Genomic DNA, 21,919 nt, shown 5'->3' with positions numbered 1-21,919 from the left:
CGGAACAGAAAATTTCTTCAAATTTAAAGTCTTAAAAATAATTTAAATTTTTTTTGTATATTTATTTACTTACATTTATTAATATCTTACAGACAGCAGTGTAGTATATTGACATTTGCTTAGGAAAAAAAATAAAATAGAAATTCACCAAATTTTGAATGCCAAGTAAATGACATATTAGCTCAGAAGTTAAAAAAAAAAACAAGTCATTTTAAGCTAATAGTAAGTAACTCAACTTAAGCCTTTGCGTTAGATGGACCATAAATTGCTTAAATTTATTCTTTTATCTACTGTAGAAAGAATCAAAAATGTTTTTGCTGCTGATATGTACAGAATAAAATTGTGTATAATAAATAATCATTAAATAAAAAAAATAACTGATTATATACTTTCAAGCATATAACAATCTTACATGAACTTCGTATTATGTTAATATTTGCTTTCTCTCTTTACATTTAACTGCTCAAAAAATTTTCTGGTAACTGTTTCAATGTCCTGACATACACAAGTCAGGAAAATGACAGCTAGGATAATGTCAATTTAACATTTCGGCCTAAGATGTTTACACTCAGCAGTAAACAACAGGATTTCTTGAAATAACTCAGGTAAATCTATGTAGTTTGTGTTATTAATGATTTCAAGAAGCCAGGAAAATGACAACACAAAAACCTACTCATCTTGAAAATTTTCTGAAATATGTTTTGAACCAGAAAGTTGGTACTTAATTCATGCAAAGACATGTTCAGATAGGATGGTATTCTAATCAATCTATTAACATAAGATATTGATTCCTGGCGCTATATATTTTAGTTATAAATCACTAAAGAAAAGTAGCCAGTAAAATGACAGATTTTCTTGTAACAAACAAATTATTGACAGAAAAAATTATTTTCAACAATGCTTTTGTAAATAATACCCTCCGCATATATTCTAGAAATGCTTATAACGGTTGAGATAAAAAATTTTAAATATTGAAAACTTTATGGGATGTTTTGAAGTTAGTTATTATTGGAAATATTGTTTGTGACATACCAGGAAAATGACATTTTTAAATTCAATAAAATTTTTTAAATATACAAAACAGCCAATGCTAGTACAAGGTCATTTTAAAACACTAACAACAATGCTATTTATTAAAATTTAAAAAAACCCAGTTCTTTTAGTAGTATAGTATTAGATCTGGAAGCAAGACACTGTAAATTGTCTTATTTCGTGAGAATCACCCATATCTAGCAATTATCTACAGATTGTAGACTGAATTAAAGAGGTCTGTACTTAGCAAAAGAAAGAAATTTGATTTACCGAAATGTTTGTCGCGGTGACTGTTCAATTTAAATTTCACGTATGCCCTTAATAAGGGCAGGTCGCGGTAAACTAAACTTAATTTAACGAAATGTTTTACCAACAATTAGCAAGTCGTAAAAAGCTTTGCAAGAAGAAAATAAATAATATCCAATAACATTTGACGTCATAGCTAACAGTAAATGTTAATTTTAATAATAAGTTGTAATTTTGGAATTAAAGGGTTTGATTTCATCGAAAAAGCATCAATGTATAACTTTTTTTTTAAAAAATTCTATAACTTATCTGAAATATAACTTAAGATTCTTAGTTTTCTACGATAGTTTACCAAAAGTAATGACATTTTTTATGCGCATTTATTTTTGTGATGCATAGCGAAGAACGTTTATAAATTAATTTTCTTTTGATTTAAAATTTATGTATAAAAAAAATAATTTGGGATATTGAAACAAAATCATGAAATAACTTTTTATAGGCAATCAAAAACGTTTTTATACAACCATACAAGCGCATAGAAATTGAAAAAAAAAAGTATCTTTTAAATTAAAAAACTTAAGATTTTGGATTTTGCTGAAAAAAAAAATATTTTGCTCCGAAAACAGAAAATAAATAAAATGAAATATTTTTCAATATTCAAGTGCTAGAATAAATTTAAGCAACGTGTTATACTTAAACCAATTGCCAAGTTTTAAATTAATTGGTTTATTAAAAGTTGAAATATTTGAATTGAGAAAAAACAGATAAAAAGGCATAACTTTGAATAAAACCAAATATGTGAGTTTGCAGATGATTTCAATTAAGAAAATGAATGTGATACCTTTTGTTTTCAGTAAAAGGGTTGCAATATTTTGCAGTAATTTTAGAAGTTTAGAGCTTTAGAAGAAGTATTATCCTATATTTGGTATTTAAATGCTCAGCATAAAACAAGTTACAGCACGCATTTTTATTCTTCTTTTAAAAGTCGAAAATTTGTTTTAGGTAAAATCCTCGAGATTCCTTAAGGGTGCATGATAGATATGTAATTTTTAAAAAAAAATGTACATTCACTTGAAGTACATGCAGAAATTTTAAAAATATCAGTACAATGTTTTAGTTAGGCAGAACATAACTTAAACAGTGGTCGAACACGCATTGCTTTACGTTTAACGAGTTCCTACAACGGGCTTACTAATTTGACGGTAGACAATGTTGGTTGAATGGCTTATAGTGTTATAGATTTTTAGATCATAAGTTAGTTAAAACTTAATTTGACCATAACTATTTTTAACGGCTATGCAGAAAATCATCTAATAGTTTCTGAGAAATCGACTTTTACAAAAGTTGTGTTTTTAAAATTAAATTTTGACGAGCTATTCTACCAATTTTGCTAACATTTTGTATGTTGCCATGTAAAATTACATCATTTAAAGTAATTGTATAAATTGCATAGTTTACAATTCAAAATCTTTGACTTTTATTAAATTAAATAATAAAAATTTATAAATATTTACAAAAAGTTATTTTCTGAATGGAATTATTTTTGGATAGATGGATTTTATAACTGTAACTAAAATATCGTATGCACTAATTAATGAGCATATTTAGGGTCACCCTTTCGAACTATTAAGACTGGATCCTAGGGTGTGAAGATCCGATCATCAGATCAAAATTTATTCAGTGTAGTCCTTTTTCAAAAAAAAAGAAAAAATTATGGACTGTGCATTCATGTTGCCAACCTATGATACCTCACATAAAAAATTTGACTTCTAAATATAAAAAAAATCATTTAAGATGTCTACTCTAGCCCAATATCCACACTAACTTCCCTCTCCTTTACTAATTTTGCATATAAACAGATTAAAACTAGATTTAAGTTATGCTTAAATTAACAAGGAATATAAATATTGCAAAACATAAATAAAAAAGTGATAATTTTCTGTTACGTATTGTATTTTTTAAACATTTTTTTTACATTGTCATAACAAAGTTTTCTTAAAGCATCAAATAGTATGAATTTATTTCTTAAACATAATATTAATTAGACACTTATAATAAATGCCTGTAGTAACCTGCACATGAAGAATCTTCAAAATATTGGCAAATTATATTATCTTCTAGTACTATAGAGGTCTTATAAAGCTCTTATATGAAGAGAAAGAGCTTTTTAAGAGCAGCTTAATAAATGTTTTAAACTTGTTGAAAGAATTAGTTTATATTGTTGTACATAGATGGCATCACAAATGCTGACATAGATGGCAGCAGTGTTGTCCTTAATATAACCTCTTATCTATAATAAAATATTTAGTCCAGTTTCAGCCTTCACCTAGATATGTTGTTTCATTTCTTGTGATCTCATGCTTAATTATTGGGTTAGAAATAGTTGGCTTTAAAACTCAACATTAGCAAAAACAAAATTTTAATTATAGTTAAGGGGTACCTACTCCAAAGAAACATTTTCAACACTGAACTTTTTTGACCAATTCACTCGGTCTAGTTTTGTTTAGCAGAATTTCCAGATGTTGATAGCTTACTGACTGCAAAATGTACCTTTCCACAAGAATGACTCTTACATTATATGTGCCTTGTGACTATGTTATATGTGACAATGACTTGTTTACTTTTCTTAAAAGAATATATTTATTTTCCTTCATTTTATAAGTCTATTTTAACAGCAAACAAAACAAATATAACAGTTGACTTACAATATCATTTTACAATAATCAACTCGGAGCCATTCATATCTCTACTTAATATTCACTTCATCATTAATTTCTTATCTTAGCTCTATTAATTTCATAAAAAAAAATCTTAATTTAACTTTTTCTAGCATTTCAAAACATCAGAAGGAAAATACAGCAATAATTATGAAAATAAGTAATTTTATTTAACTTCAACAAAGAATATGTTAAAAGTTTTTGAATAATTAAAAAATAGATTTCAATTGAAGGACCGAGTTTAGACCACTGTTTTTTTTCCCAAGACTAATTTCAGTCCTGTAAAGACTGAAGAGTGACACCCATGAATACTCCAAATTAAAATATTTTAAGATCCTGAACGTTTCTATCAAAAAGCTTAAACTGAAAATTATTAAAAAAGAAAAAGATTTATTTTGTGGCATATGTACATTCCTGTAACGACTACACCGTGCGTGCTGATTCGCGATCGCAAAGCTCGTGTACGCCATCTGGGGAGAAGACCTGTTCCTTGTCTTGACCCTCCTCCCCTTCTCAGATGTGCTAGTATAATCCCCCCTTTTTTTTAAACATTTTTCGTGTTTAATTATCAAAAATATTTTTTAAAATTTCTACGACGTTTTTTTTTAATAAATTTGTTTAATGAAGTTTTAAGTTCCAGAGAGTTTCCTAGCTTAAAACCTTTTGATCTAATTGAAAATCAAAGCATAAACTAACGTACTTCCTTCTCCTATGACTATCCACACGAGAATGGTGAAAACATGTAAAGTATTGCCATATGTAGAGAGTGCTGCTCTACGCCACCTGTAGTCCGTTTCGATCTTCACTAACAAACTGTAAACATTCTAGAGTCAAGCACTTCTCACTCACTGGATTAAAACACAGCAGGGGGCAAATTTTGGGATATTTCTCTTCCAACTGCAACAACCATTTCTCCTGCAAGAGACATATTTTTTGGATATAAGCTTTGAACAACAATTACTCTGTAAAAATGTATCTCAACATCGAAAATGGTGGCAACTATTTTACACCAAAGTGAAACACCACGCATAACTCTTCGTATTTAAGTGTTTTGCTTCCCAAAAAACCAACAATTCCTGTAATAGTGAAACACCAAAAATGTAGTTTTAAAATACCAGGTTGTAAAAGTAGCCGCCACCATTTTGGTATTTAACAACACTAAAATTTAAAATTTCATTAATATATGATACACATAGCTGCCAACTCTACTGGATTTACCAGTAGACTATTGGATTTTGCCATTTTCCCCTGGTCTACTGGTATAATGAAAATTCTCCTGGTTTTCGTGCATTTTAGAAAACTCCCTATAATTGAGTCCCTATAACCAAATAGAAGAGAATCCAAAGAAAAATTTTTTTATAATTTTTTTTAATTGAATTAACAGTTTTATGCCAATCTTTTAAAATAGTGCAGTTTACTAAACAGTACTAAATAGTACATATTTTGAGCACTCCTGATGATAATTAAAAGCACAAATGATATTAGAAGTTCCATAATAATTGCTGCAAAAATTAAAATAATCTGAAATAGTTTTGAAATTTCGCAGAATCATAAGATAAGTATCCTGAACTAAATAATTTTCAACAATAAGGGGCGAGGGTCTTGTAGAAGTTCTGCTGAAATGTCTTAAAAAAATTCGACAATTGCAACAGTGAAAAAGTTTAACCAATAAAATATGGCCTAATAAATGTTCCACAAAAGCAATAAAATTTTTCTGCAGGATGAAGAGTCTAGAACATTTTGAAATACGTATGTAAAATACTTGCTTGTATTTTTATGTCGTATAGTATGGGGAAATATACCTTTTTAATTTTTCCTTGACTACTTAAGCCCTTAATAAATAAATACTTTTTTAACACAGACGTAACACACATTTTACATAAATGCGGAAAAATGCGTAACAGAAAAATTCGTAAGTATTTCTTTTAAGATTGCATAAATTGAATATATATATATATATATATATATATATATATATATATATATATATATATATATATATATATATATATATATATATATATATATATATATATATATATATATATATATATATATTTTAAAACTTTTCAAGCATTTTTCGTTGGATTTTATAAATACTACATTTAACAAGTTTATGTCAGAATACAGGACTGTAATACGTTAAGTACAAGTATAGAGCAATTTTATAAATGTAGTTATTATGAATAGTTCGCACAGGCAATGGCACCATTGCAGTGTAGCACACAAGAGTCACACTGTCTTATTTAATTTATGAGCTGAGGCATTCATCAATGCCATATGGTGTCCAATATATTAAACTGTTGCAACTCCAGACACTGATTTTACATTTTTGTGTACATAGAAAAATTCAATGAATTATCCAGTCTAAATCTAATTTCCAAGTAGTAGTACTAAAAACCACTCGGTAGTATTTCAGTACTACTAAGTAGTTTGAAATCAATGGTTTTACAAAATTTCTAAGAAAGAATTTACACTTTAAAAAAAGTACTCTAAGGAACTAGTATTTAATGAACGAGTAAAATCAGCTCAAATAGCGAAGCAATCTGAAAGGGTTGACAAGCACAATCAGTGTGTACTATCATTACATTGCATTCGGACCTCTATTTAACAAAGTCACTAAATCCCGAGAATAAATTTGTTACAAAGAAAATAACCTAAATAGAAAATCACCTTTTGAAATATTTAAACATAAAACAAGTTATAAATTCATTAACACTAGACATAATCAAAATAGCAATGGATGACCTTTATCTTGTAAACTAGCATCTACTATTTATTTTATAAATCTTAGGCATAAAATAAATCTGCATGGAAAGCAAGAATAGAGCAAAACATTATCCAGTACATGATACATATACTTTCAACTAAAAAAAACGCTAAATTTATGTATAAAATTATAGCTGAATTTAGTATAAAAGTAATTTTAAACATACATCACGACATGCGTTCTGAAATTTAATTGCTACTGTTAAAACCCATTAATTTCGTCTCAGTTTTGTTTGAAATGTAAGCAAAAAGGAATTTTACTGCTTTCTCTAAAAGTTAAGTGGCTTAAAAAATCAATTCAAGGTCATTTCCTTCATAAAATGGGTCAACAAATTTGAAATGTTCTGAAATATTTTGGGAAATATTTCAGGACAATTCAAACATGTGGATCTCAAAGAAAAGTCCGTTAAATTGAAAATTCACTTCTATTTGGAAGTTATTTTACCAAGAAATTTCCAAAACGTTCTTAGTTTCTTAAAGAAAAAAAATCGCAAATTAGAGAAATTCGCAAAAGGGAAGTTCGTTTCAAAGAAGTCCGACTGTATTTAAAAAATATTGCAATGAAACCTTGTGATGAAACCGAAATAATGAATTAAAAAGAACTAGGAGGCTCCGCCCCCTGCTCGCTAACGCTCGCCAACCCCCGAGAATTGCCCCTATGTGGTTCACGCCGTGAACCATGGCTCGCTGCTCTCGCTCACCAATGAATGTTCTAGCACAAAGACATAGTATATTATCATCAAAGACATAGTATTTTATCATCAAAGACATAGTATTGTATTTATGTAGAGGAATTCTATCAATGTTCTTATTGGCTTTCAAAAAAGTATATTAGCTATTTAGATTGTACATGGTGAAAAAATCAAAACATTAGCTAAGTGAAAAACATATTAGCAAAATAAATTATCAAATATTGCAGTTACTCACCTATATTCAACTAAATGTGTATAATAAATTAGTTAATGCTAGAAATTCTAAAAGTTTTAGAAAAAAAAATTTATTATATAAAAATATAAACTTTAAACCCTAACTTTTCCTTTTGAGATAATAACCCTCAAAAAGTCTTTCATTTTCAAGAACACAAAAATTTGTTTTATCGCCAAATAAAATATTTTTTGGTGATCAGCATCATTGAAATCAATTTCTATATTAATTAATATTTGTGATAAAGTGCATAACATTTCAGAACAAAATAAGGATGTTTTACATACAATAAATTAAAATGCATGGCTGTTAGCATTACCCGAGAAATACAACGTGGAGGTCGCCATGCTGCATTTCTAATCGGGGAGTTTTGGTTTTGGCAGGTCCCCTTGCCTACTGCCAATAGAAGTTTCAATTAAATTTTTTCCAAAAAACATTTTTTTCTGCAAAGCTCTAAGAAATTAACACTAAGCATTTAGAATTTCTTTGCAAACACAATTATAGATTTGGCATCTTGGAGCAATTATTGAAAGGCTGATTTACTAAACTGATTTTCTCAAAAGTCTGACCTTGTGACTTATTTATAGTCATGGAGAAGGCCAGCTTAATTAATTCCTAATTGAGTCTAAATTAAATATTATCATGTTTTTAGGGCATGAATCTGAATTGAACAACCTGATAATGCTCACTCTGGTTATTGTTTCCGTTTTCAAAAGCGCTATATGTTGAGCCACCTCATGTGACATTTGCCATGTGACATTTTTAGCAGCAATCATTGGTCGATTTTCTAAAGTTGCCATTCGGGGAGTTGTAATGAGGCTTTTTTTGGTGCCGTGTAAGAGAAATATATATATATAGATTTCTTATTGTTAATGGATTTCAGAATAAATATTATTTATTGCTATCATGTACATTAAAAAATTTCTTTTAGGCAATAACAATATGAGTAACTCGAGTTGATTGTAATTTGTATCCCTGAGTTGAGGAAAAGCTTCTGCAAAATACAATTGTATTTTGCTTGTTCCTACTAATTTCATTTTTCTGTAAAGTAAAAACTTACCTGCCATTAATGAAATGAATAATATTTTACTCAGTGAATTAACTGTGATGTTATTGGCGTGTATAGAAGTCTATTTTTGATGTTATATAAATGTTTTAAGGAATATTTGATCTTGAATTTTATGAGATTCGATTGGGCTACTTTAAATATTTAGAGGGATTTGGAAACCAGGCAGTCATTTTTTTATACATATAAATCACTTATTAGAAGAATTATCAGTAATAAATTATTTATCCTACCTATTGCAAGTAAAATACATTAATAAAAAATGCAGCTATTTTCATAAATATTTCTTTAAAAAAATCCTTTTTTTACTTTATTTAATTTTCCAAAAAAAACAACTAGTTTTTTTTGCATTGCGTTGCACTGCAATATAGTAGTAGTTACAGAATAATATGAAAAAGAATAAAAAGATCATAAAATCAATTTATATTCTGCATAGTTGCATTAAGAAAAATATCAAACTCAGTGAATAGACTACTCTCACATCCATAATATTGACCATCAAAATAAATTTTTAAAACAAATTGACATGCCTAGTAAATTATGCAACAACTGGCATATTTGCTAAGCTCTAAAATAGGCTGAAGTTTCTAAAGTTAGCTTGCAAGTTAATAAAAAATAAATAGTTAATACAAGTTAATAAAAAATTTAACTTGCAAAAACAAAAATAACTATAAAATGCATGTTCTTTCTTCGGATTTAAAATGAATAATCAGTTTAGATTACAATTATTATTAAAAAAAAGCAATGTTATTACAAACCGAATTTCAAATTGAAATTATTATAAAAACTGATATTTCAAAAAAAAAAAAACTTCTTTAAATAACAAATTTAATAATACTCGGCAGATAAGAAAAAAGAAAGTCACCTGTTTTTATCCACATCTTCAACAATCGAAAGCAGTCTAAATTGCACAAATGATGCACTAGTCGTGTAATAATAAGTTATTGCCTTGATCTGAAAAAAAATTAATAATCATTAACATTTTCAAACGTATATGTACCATTACATATTATCATCACCTAAAAAGACAGGATATCTAAAAAATGCAATATAACTAGAAAATACTACATTTGCGTTACATGAAGAAGAAGAGCTCGAGAACCTCCCACGGTTAGCCTGACGGCAAAGAAACTGTAACCCACGATCCCTCTACCACTAAGGATATTTAAATTCAGCAGAGCGGTCGGTGAAAGCCAGATGCGGAATTTCGTATCGACCAGTCATCGTGACTCTATTGCATATTAAAATGAAGGCTGCTCACTTCACTTGCGGACTTGTAATTTTAGAAGTCGCCTAAACAACCAGTGTAAATACACAGTGATGATATAGTGATGTATCGCAATTTAGCATATGTTCAAAAATTACCTATGGGAAATCTTTAAATCAATCAAAAATAAATATAAAAGGAATAAATCTAGTACAAAAGAAAATATTAATTATAAACATATTCATCATCATAGACATCAATATCATTGCTTAATTATTCAATTAAATTAATTAAGAACTCAAAGTAAAAGCAAACCCAAGCTTTATTTCATTTTTCTTAAATTAAAAATGATTTAAGATTTATTGGTTTAAAAATAATAATACTGTAACAAATTATTTTACGCACATGCAAAAATTAAAAGAAAAAAAACGAAAGTGGAAAACAAACCAAAGAAATGTTCACTTCAGAAATTTTTATTTATTTATTATTTGTTGAAAAAAAAACATGCTTTTGAAACATCATTAGACCCTTTTTTATTTACTTATATAAAATAATAAAAGGTAGTATTAACTAATGGTCAAATTCTGTACTTAATAAATGTAAAAATATTTTTACTTATTTATTACTGTTTTCATTTTTGAAAATAAAATCGAGTAAAGATTTATTTGTTTAAAAATGATACTGACTATCGAACAAATTATAAAACAAACAAGTATTGAAAGAATTTTAATGAAAATTTTAAAAAAATACTTTAAGTACTAATGTTAAATTATTAAAAACGTCAAAACAGTAGGGGAGAGTGGGGTCAATTGTAACATTTTTTACTTAACTATTTTTAACTAACAAAAACGCCAATATATTATTAGTATTACTTGACAGACGAGTAAAGTAGACTATTCTCTACTAGAAAAAAATAAATACCTGATTTTAAATATTATTATATTAGTTATTAACAATTTTTGACAGTCGTGCAGTTGTTACAATTGTCCCCACTTACGGGGTCAATTGTAACAGTTCATAAATTCAACTAAAACATAGTTAATTATACATATTATCATAGTTGTGATATATTTTTTTATTGATCAAAATAGTAGTGATATTTTAGGAGTAAAAATAATAATGAGCAGAAACCTAAAGGGTTAAACTTTTAACTTTAAGGGGTTAAAAATTTTAATTTATGCTGTGAAAGGTGACAAATAAAATAATGCACATGCAACATAATATAAATGATATAGGAAACTATTGGTGGTTCTTAAAGAGTTAAGTAATGGTTTGTAAACATAAGATTATTTATTTTCAGCTGTTACAATCGTCCCTTTACTTATTGTTACAATTGTCCCCAAAGCGCCATTTCAGCTTCATTTGTTAAAAACAATGCTAGTTAATTAGCAAAACTAATTTTTTTTATTGAAATGTTAATTAAAGGGTCCACTTACATATTCGGTTACTAATTTTTATTTATTTAAACAAAATTACTTTGTTACAATATAATATTCTAATACCAAAAAAAGTACTTGCGTGGCGTGAAAATATCTTTTGTGATGTAACTCTTTCAAAAGTACATAAAAATGGTTGCCATCAGGGGTGTACATGTAGATTTATTAAATACACCTTGTGCGCAACCTAGGAACCAAATCTAGAACCCGACACTCGAAATTTTTGCTCTGTTACAATCGTACCCTGTTACAATTGACCCCACTCTCCCCTACTAAACTTTATATTTAATTGAAAAAAAAAATTTGTATTAACTAATAGCCAAATTTTTTGAAAACTTTGTTTTCATTTTCTTAAAAATAAAAGCAAATTAAATGAAGGTAAGCTTTGTTTTAATTTTTTTATAATTAAAAACGACTGAGCATTTATTGGTTGAAAAACAATCAAATTATTATACTTAACTGCATTTAATAAATTTAAAAAAATTTACTTTTTATAACAAAGTCAAATACAAAATACCCTTATTAAATTGCATCGCTTAAAATAAAAAACAATAATTGAAAAAAATCAATGATTTAATCTATTGAGTTCAGAACGAAAATTTAAGATAATAGCTATAGTGTAGCAATCGCAAAGTAACAGTAGGTCTACTAAAAATAATTGAAAATAATCGTTAAACCCAGACAGAAAAAAATGGTATGAAATAATGCAGAACGAAACTATAGCTGCAAAAGTCTCACTGGAAATAATTTACAAGAAACCCGACAATTATTTCCGACGAAATAAAATGCACAACGATCCCATTGAAAATAGTCTTCAAAAAACGCAAAATTCCAAACACAAAAATGGACATAAAGAAAGTATGCATTGCGTTCTATATTACAGCGCTGATCCTCGCACGAAAGCGGGAGTTCTGATTCAATTTACTCTTCGTCATTCAACATCACAAAACTAACATCATCTTAATAGCAAAATCTCTGCAGCTAGACGAAATCAAAATCGTCTTCGTTAGTGCGGTAACAGCGTTAGCTTAATCAAGGATCCTTGCATATTAAATCGTTAAACCGCGATTGTAATCTAATTCCGGCGACTTAAATCAGATTTCTGATGCATCGCCTAAAACGAAAGTCACTACATCGACCTACTGATATAGGCGTTATTTCGCGATACATCGATTTATCGCCTAGTCCCAACTATGCTCCAATTTAAAAAAAAGTTTTGTACTAATATAGGTGTTATTTCGCGATACATCGATTTATCGCCTAGTCCCAACTATGCTCCAATTTAAAAAAAAGTTTTGTACTAATATAAAAGGTATACATATTAGAAAATAGGTACCTAAATAAAAGTCGAATTACAATAAAATATGAATGTTAATAGAAGGAAAAAACAATTAAAAATAACGAAACTGCCCCTCAGAGAGAACATATAACAAGTACTTTATTAAATCCAATGGAAATTTAAATTTTTGGCTCTTTGGACATAAATGATTGTATAAAAGTTTACTTTCTTTTATTAACGTTCTGAAAAGTAACGTTCATTTTTGCGAAAAACTTCGCCAAGAGTAAAAAAGTCTCCTAATAGTCTCCAATCCCTGAAAATAGTTGCTTTTTTAGCCTTTTCATTCAAAAAAAGTCGCCAAAGTCGCTTGGGCCGAAAATAGTAGCAAATAGTTGCATTTTAGTAGCCTGTGGCAACCCTGCTTTCAAGAACTTCAGTTTATAGCTTGCACCGTGCTTGATATTATAAACGAAAAAAAAAATTGAAAAATAAAAAAAACTAAGATTAGATGTTGCCAGAAATAAATCTTAACGCTTGATATTAAAATTTTTAAAAATATTAAAGATTCAAGAGACATAAAATAAATTTTTCAATTCGAACTGAAGGTTATCATTACATAATGTTAATAAGTAAAATAACTTATATATTTCCTGTTTTTGATTGTGTTGCACATTTAGTATTATTAAGATTAAATATTTTTTTTCTAGTACAGTTGAAATTATCTAACATTTTGAATCAAGTATAAACAGGAACGAAAATTTAAGATAATAGCTATAGTGTAGCAATCGCAAAGTAACAGTAGGTCTACTAAAAATAATTGAAAATAATCGTTAAACCCAGACAGAAAAAAATGGTATGAAATAATGCAGAACGAAACTATAGCTGCAAAAGTCTCACTGGAAATAATTTACAAGAAACCCGACAATTATTTCCGACGAAATAAAATGCACAACGATCCCATTGAAAATAGTCTTCAAAAAACGCAAAATTCCAAACACAAAAATGGACATAAAGAAAGTATGCATTGCGTTCTATATTACAGCGCTGATCCTCGCACGAAAGCGGGAGTTCTGATTCAATTTACTCTTCGTCATTCAACATCACAAAACTAACATCATCTTAATAGCAAAATCTCTGCAGCTAGACGAAATCAAAATCGTCTTCGTTAGTGCGGTAACAGCGTTAGCTTAATCAAGGATCCTTGCATATTAAATCGTTAAACCGCGATTGTAATCTAATTCCGGCGACTTAAATCAGATTTCTGATGCATCGCCTAAAACGAAAGTCACTACATCGACCTACTGATATAGGCGTTATTTCGCGATACATCGATTTATCGCCTAGTCCCAACTATGCTCCAATTTAAAAAAAAGTTTTGTACTAATATAGGTGTTATTTCGCGATACATCGATTTATCGCCTAGTCCCAACTATGCTCCAATTTAAAAAAAAGTTTTGTACTAATATAAAAGGTATACATATTAGAAAATAGGTACCTAAATAAAAGTCGAATTACAATAAAATATGAATGTTAATAGAAGGAAAAAACAATTAAAAATAACGAAACTGCCCCTCAGAGAGAACATATAACAAGTACTTTATTAAATCCAATGGAAATTTAAATTTTTGGCTCTTTGGACATAAATGATTGTATAAAAGTTTACTTTCTTTTATTAACGTTCTGAAAAGTAACGTTCATTTTTGCGAAAAACTTCGCCAAGAGTAAAAAAGTCTCCTAATAGTCTCCAATCCCTGAAAATAGTTGCTTTTTTAGCCTTTTCATTCAAAAAAAGTCGCCAAAGTCGCTTGGGCCGAAAATAGTAGCAAATAGTTGCATTTTAGTAGCCTGTGGCAACCCTGCTTTCAAGAACTTCAGTTTATAGCTTGCACCGTGCTTGATATTATAAACGAAAAAAAAAATTGAAAAATAAAAAAAACTAAGATTAGATGTTGCCAGAAATAAATCTTAACGCTTGATATTAAAATTTTTAAAAATATTAAAGATTCAAGAGACATAAAATAAATTTTTCAATTCGAACTGAAGGTTATCATTACATAATGTTAATAAGTAAAATAACTTATATATTTCCTGTTTTTGATTGTGTTGCACATTTAGTATTATTAAGATTAAATATTTTTTTTCTAGTACAGTTGAAATTATCTAACATTTTGAATCAAGTATAAACAGGAGTTGTATGTAAATAATTAGGAATTTATTGTTATAAAACTTAATATTATGAAAATGGTAAATAAACTAAGAATTTTAAATAAAAAAAATGTGGGGATAGTAGTTATCGACAATGCCAACTTTCATTTATGAAAAGGTACCCCAACATAGTATAGAGTTAACACGTCATATATTAGTGAATTGGAATTGTATTTTTTGTAGTGGTAGATACACTACAGTACACCCCCCCCCCCAGAATTTTATCTGTGATAGAATTCAATGAATAGATACCACTAGTAGATTCATTGCTGTTTTGTGAGAAGTCGGGAGAGCTGTATTGAGATCACTATCGAGGTCACTCATGTGTTGCCATCAGCAGTTCAGGCCAACGTTATGTGTGATCGAGACTGAGTAGCAACAACACAAGGAGGTGATTAATGTCGCAGTCACAAGTGGCAAGTCAACTGTTTAATGAGGAATCCATAAAAGTAGACGTGTTCAAATCGAAGTTTCTGCCAAGGTCGGCATGTTCTCATCGCGTCCAAAGGTCACTAAAGTGAGGAGAGGAGTTGTTGACAATGTCAACCTTTATCTATGAAAATGTACCCCACCATAGAATCACGTTAACATGTCTTATATATTTGTGAATTGGAATTGCAGTTTTGTAGTGGTAGACGCACTGCAACGTACAAACTAATGAAATAATGAATGTCAATTTTTCCTAATATTTTTGAATCCGGATCAACCAGAAGTTATAGGCAGACAATCAGAAGTATATCAGTGGTGATCGTGAGCCCAACTCAAAAATCCTGAAAATTTCTTGAATAAAATCATTGACACATTTCTAAAAATTAATGGCTTTATAAATTTAAGCGACTGATATTTTCAAAACATGAAATTCTAAGTAAATTACATGTAGCATAACTTAAATAAATAATTATGTATAAGTTTATTTTTATCTGTAATCACATTTATTATTCTACCAGAAAAAATATTTACAAATGAAAAATAGGTCAAGCATAAATTCTAGTTCTAATATTTCTAAATAAAATATACAAGAGTTTTTATGCATAAATGTAATCGATGATTTCTTAAAACTTCTGGGCCTTGGATTTCTCGCGATTAGCAAAAAATACGGAAATCCTTATTTTTCCAGAAGCACAATCAGGAGTGCATTTGTATTAATATTATTGATTCAACCGTCGTCTCACCCGAACTGTCAATATGGGGAAAAAAGGTGGGGTTAAACAGGTGTGGTATTCAGAAAATATGTGGTATTCAGTGGTGGCTCAGAAAATAATTTTGTCTTTTTGCAAAAATGGAAACACACGAAGAGAAAGAATGTGTTAGATAGAATAAACTTGGGGATTTTTGTCTGCTTTGAAACACTAAAAATGTTATGTAAAACAGCATCAATTGGGGAACCACTTATTTACTTATTTTATTTACTTTTTCACGTGCTTGATAACATGTTCAATGCAAAAAAAGTTTAAGAGCATTTGCAAAAATTGTGAAACGTGAACACTAAAAAGTTGCAATTTGTTGGGTTAAAAATCACTTTGATGAAAAGTGGGATATACGAATATTAAAAAAATGGTAAATAAACTAAAGCTTTTAAATAAAAACCAAACAAAAATGTTTTATCAAAAGAAATAATGAAGTAAACAGCTTAAATATTTCTTCTTATTTAGAAGAATATTAGTTAAAACAAAGAATATAATAATAGTTTGCACACAGTAACAAAAATAATTAAAAACAATATGGAACATAAAACTTACTAACCTCACCTTAGGACTGTGTTACAACAAAAGATCTGTGTCTCTCAAAGTTTTTGTCATCGACGCAACTGCTAAAATGATGTTGCCCAAAAATCAGTGCTACAACAAAATTTTAATATATAGAGAGAGAATAATGAAAAAATAAAAAAAAATAGTTAAGAATAAGTAAATAAAAAATCCGAAAAAAAGGGGAAAATATTTATTAAAATCCGGAAAATACAAGATATAATCTTTTCATCAGCTCACACGATTATATCCGCAAAAAAGGAGGGCTTTCTAATATTGTATCTAATATTGTATTGTATATACTTGTGAGCTAATGAAAAGCTTAGATCTTCTCTTTTCGGATATTCATTTTTTATTTTATTTTCAATTATTTTTTTCTTCTCTTTTTTCATTATTTCATCTTTGTTCATTAGCCATAGCATTTTTTACATGTTTTCTCTACATTTTGAACTTATTTTATGAGTTAATGTTTACTCTTACTTTAATTCATAATTTGAGTATCATTAAAATGCAATTAGTACTTTTTTTAATTAAATATTGAGCTTTTAAATAATACATCAAAGTAAAATTTTCAAATACATATAATTATTTTGATCTAATTCTGATCTGTACAGTGGCCTTAGTATCAAGAATGAAACTAAATAGAAACAAAGAATAAATAGGAAAAAAAATAAATAGAGAAATAATAATAACAAAAAAAGTTTGAGTAAAGAAATACTTTTTCTCTACATTTAACTATACGATTTAAATACATGTAGTATCAATATTTACTCTTCATTAAAATTTTGTTTTAATGTTAACTACCATTTTAATTCATAATTTAAGTATTTTAAAACCAAATTATTGCTATTTTTGATTAAATATTGAGCAAGTTTTAATGTCAATAAACTGATTTAGCTTTTTAATATTACATTCAAGTAAGACTTTCAAATAAATATCAATTTGATCTAAGTCTGGTCAGCGGCCTTAGCATCAAGAAGGAAACTATAGAAACTAAGAATAGAAACTAAGAATAAATAGTGAAAATAGTTAATAAAAAAAATAATGAAATAGAGAATTGTGAATCTAATCCACAGTTTTGTGGATCTGAATAAGACTGACTCAATGAAAAGATGAGCCCATGTAGATAAAAAAATAATAATAGGTTAATAATAAGCAATCCCAAATAAAATCAGACTTAATTTTTCATATATTTCCATTAAAATTTCCAAGAGAGAAAAAATTAACAGAAAAATATTATTTGAATATAAAAATTAAAATGAAATTTATATATATTTAATTAAATAGTAGAACAGATAATTTTTTATTTAATAATTTTAGCACAGATCTATGGAGAACAATAAACATTTTCTTGCTTTATCCATAGATCTAATGACCAGGGTCCATCTTCATGAAGAAGTTAAAGATAATTAGCCATGTGAAAACATAACAATACCAAACCTAACCCTTATATAAAACTTATATAAAACTTATAAAATGCTTCTACTAAAAAAGACAAAAAAAAAATAATTAGGAGAACGAATTTTAAAAAGAAAAAAAAAGACACTATAGAAAAAAGACCTGGTTTATCGATAGAGATTCAAAGTCATAGAGCAAAGCTTGATAAAATCTATAGGATGTAAGATTAAAATTAGAAAGAAAGAAAAAACAAAACAAAGATAACCTATTTCTCATTTTCTATCGAATACCTCAACCATAACTAACTAAACATCAGAAACACTAGAAAGGTTAAAGTGATGAGGAAACAGGGTGTGTAGCCAAATCTTTCAACAACAAATAAGCACCGTTTAAATACTTTTTATGCACTATGTACAGTAACAAAAGGTAAATTGATTTTCAAATACTTTAAATGATCATGGTAAAATAACCAGTTTCTGACAAAGAACTTTTTCCTTTCTTGATTATATTAACTACCATAAAAAGATTGTGAGACTTTTTAGTTCGATTTCAGAGGATGAAAAATGAAGACTAAAATTAAGAATATCTTGCAAGGAACATGAGAGTGCAAGAATCTCACCGAACCCAAGCTCAGTAGACGCACATGCGGACCTGCAGCTATTTCCTCAAGCATGTAAAATGATTGACGCTTTCATACACCACTGACTAACAGTAGTATATGGGGGGGGGGGCTACAGGACACTTTGCCCTTTCCTCATTTACTACTATTAATTTCCTATTTTATATGAAAAAAATTTAAAATAGACCTATATTTTGCATTTTTATATGAAATATTAAACAAAATCAGCATATTTAAAAATTCTTATTTTTTATATTAATAATTTTTATTTTATTAATAATCCTGTATTTTATATGACTTTAGTAATCAAAATTCTTATTTTTATAGCAATAATCCTTATTAATAAAATTATCACGATTATTTAAAATATCGTTTTTTATTTTACATGTAATTCATAATCGTAATATTTATTTTTACCTTTAAAATCAAAAATATATTTTCCACTATTAATTTTTCTTATAGCTTTATCAGATAATTCACCATGACATTTCGAGAGATAACAATCTTTCTCATCATTGTCTACTTCTAATCTAGCTACAATAGAGTCACCGTATTTTGTATTTATTTTTCTCAGCGATATTAAATTATATTTACCTATCTCGAAGTCATTTAATTTGTATCTTTCAGGAAATCGTTTGAGGTCATTAAATTCTTCCATTTATTTAAGAACATTTTTTGCAATATAATTTCTGAAATACATAAACTTGTATAACGAACATCCAGGTCCTAAAATTTTAGTACATTTAGGTACATCAATGTCAATAGATGGTATATTCAATTAATCTAATCTCTTTTTCTGAAATACCTCCTTTACAAGCAAATGTACCACCATATAGTTGATATAGGTTATTTATATAATTTTTTACGTCTTGATGATTTATCCATAAACTATTCTTATTTCTATTAAATCTTAATCCGTGTACTTCTGAAGTGCATTTACGTACAATCTTCAATTCTTGATCATTCAATTCACAATTAGGTGTGAATACGCCAATATATTCACCGATTGGTAAATTTAAATGAACCCATCCTATCTCTCTTACAATCTTACGATTGGGAAAAATAAATCCCTGAATGTTTAGGATGACTGTAATCTTATCCATTTATTAAGAAACATTTTTAGAATACCTTTTTAGGCAAAAAAGCCTTATAGTTATTTTTACTACCTATAAATGGATAAAGTCGAAGAGGAGAGAAATAAAAAGTTGGTAGAGCAATTGAAAAATGATATAAAGTTGGTTAAATTACAAGCAGAAATTCGAAAAAATAATGAAATGAAATTAGAAGTAGATATAGGAATACAGAAATCATTGGTAGAATTTCACGAACCTGTACTTCATCAAATGGAAAAAATGGAAAAACTAGAAACTTCTAGACAACAAAACTTGCTAGACATAAAAGATGCTGTTGATGATTTATCTTTAACTATGAATGAGACCTATAGATCTTTACCTCAGATAGAGAATCAGTCAGAGGAAGATTATACTGAAGATGTAGGAAATATGTTTAATAAGGCTGAAGTTTTAAAAATAGATATGGACAGAGATGTGGATAAAACTGTTCTAGAAGAATTAGAATTTGAATTACCTTCAATAATGTGGAATAAAACTGATGAAGAAATTGATGAAGTTATTGATAGGGCGAGAGAATACAGAGATCAATTTAAAAGAGAGAAAGGAAATGAAACCAAAAGTAGAAATTTTGCAACTAAAGAAAAGAAAGTTGAATATCAAAAAAAGATTGACATTGCTGATAATAAGATGAGTATGATGAAAATATATATAGATGCTTTATTAACTATTAAAAAAGGTAGATATTACACAGGAAAAGGTTTGGAAGATAAATTGAAAATTTTAGCTGATTTGACAGATAAAATTTGTAAAGGTTCTAAAAGTAAAAAATTGTATAATAAAACTGTAGATTTGTTGGATTCACTATTAAGAGAGGGAACTATGACAAACGATCAGGTAAAGGAATACTATGGAAAATTTCTTAGTATATAAATGAGTAATTATATTGTAAAAAAAGTATACTTAAGCGACAGTCAGATTTCTAAATTGAAATCAGCTTATAAAAATGGTGAAGAACTTAGTTTGCAAATAGATAAAAGTAAAACACCCAATTTTGATTTACATTTAACAGCTACACAAATTAACCAAATTGTTAAAGGTAAAAGAATTAAAATATCAAAGACTCAACTGAAAAAGAATGGAGGGTTTTTACCATTTTAAGTGCCTTTACTTTCTACTTTAGCATTAGGAGCCGCTAGCGGAGCAGCTGGTTGGGGAACCAAAAAAGTGTTGGATAAAATTTCAGGATCAGGTACGACTAAAAAAAAAAAAACCTTTTGGAAAGGGGGTATATCTTCCCTCGGAATATCCAACGAAGTAATACAAGAAAATATGAAAAACGAAAAAGGATTTAGAGGTATATTTACTATTGATATGTTATCTAAAAAGATAAGAAAATTTGAAAACGGAATAATAAATTTAGATATATCTACAGGGAGTGGAACGCATTGGGTTTGTTATTATAACGACCCAAAGTATGATTTTATAGAATATTTTGATCTTTTTGGAGAATATGTATATAACACTATAAAAATAAAAAAGGATTTTCTTCCTAAAAATATACAAAATTATTTAAATACTTCTGGAAAAGATATTCGATATAACGATAGTTTTTTACAACAACCAATTTCTGTAAAATGTGGTTTCTATTGTATGAAATATATAACTGAAAGAAATAAAAATAAATCTCCTATTGATGTTTTATATTCATTTACTCAAGAACCTAGTAATTTAAATGAAAAAATTGTTCTTTATAAATGAAGTATATTATATTAGATTTGAAAAACGCAGATAAATCTGAAGATTTCACCATTGAGTATTCGAGACCTTTTCATTTTACAGAGATAGCTCTTCAGTCTTTTTCTATGTATATTTCATGGAATAATATTACGGACAAAAACAATAAATTTTCATACTTTGACGGAGCCAAATGGGAAGATTTTATTATTCCAAATGGTCATTATAGTATAAGAGGTTTGAATCGTTATATGGTAAAACATTTTGGAAATGATCCACCTATACTATTTGGAATAATCGAAGAAAGACAAAGGTTTAGTATTAAACTCGAGAAGAATTATAAAATTTATTTATCTAAAAGTAAATTGTACAAAATTTAGGCTTTGAACCTAAAATATATGAAAAGGAAGAGCAAGAAGGTAAATTTATTGCTGATATAGCTAATGGTAATGATAATATTTATATTCAC

General features: G+C 28.0%; 1 protein-coding gene across 6 annotated transcripts in view; it reads right to left on the bottom strand.

Moving 5' to 3' along the window:
• The window catches only part of LOC122272638 (uncharacterized), a 64,964-nt gene that overhangs the window by 9,914 nt on the left and 33,131 nt on the right, over nt 1–21,919 (bottom strand). For 3 of the 6 annotated variants that reach the window (XR_015429084.1, XR_015429086.1, XR_015429094.1), the window contains one exon: nt 16,681–16,719. The gene's annotated coding sequence lies outside the window, so the exon portion shown is untranslated. Of the gene's footprint in view, nt 1–4,695; nt 4,911–9,619; nt 9,709–16,624; nt 16,720–21,919 lie in introns of those variants that run through there. The other 3 variants (XR_015429083.1, XR_015429092.1, XR_015429093.1) reach the window with 2 other exon arrangements.

The sequence above is a fragment of the Parasteatoda tepidariorum genome, chromosome 1 (genome assembly GCF_982258835.1).
Source record: "Parasteatoda tepidariorum strain Cologne lab strain chromosome 1, Ptep-v5.0, whole genome shotgun sequence".
NCBI lineage: Eukaryota > Metazoa > Arthropoda > Arachnida > Araneae > Theridiidae > Parasteatoda > Parasteatoda tepidariorum.
Note: the sequence above shows the minus strand (reverse complement) of the source record. Positions and strands in the feature narration are given on the sequence as shown.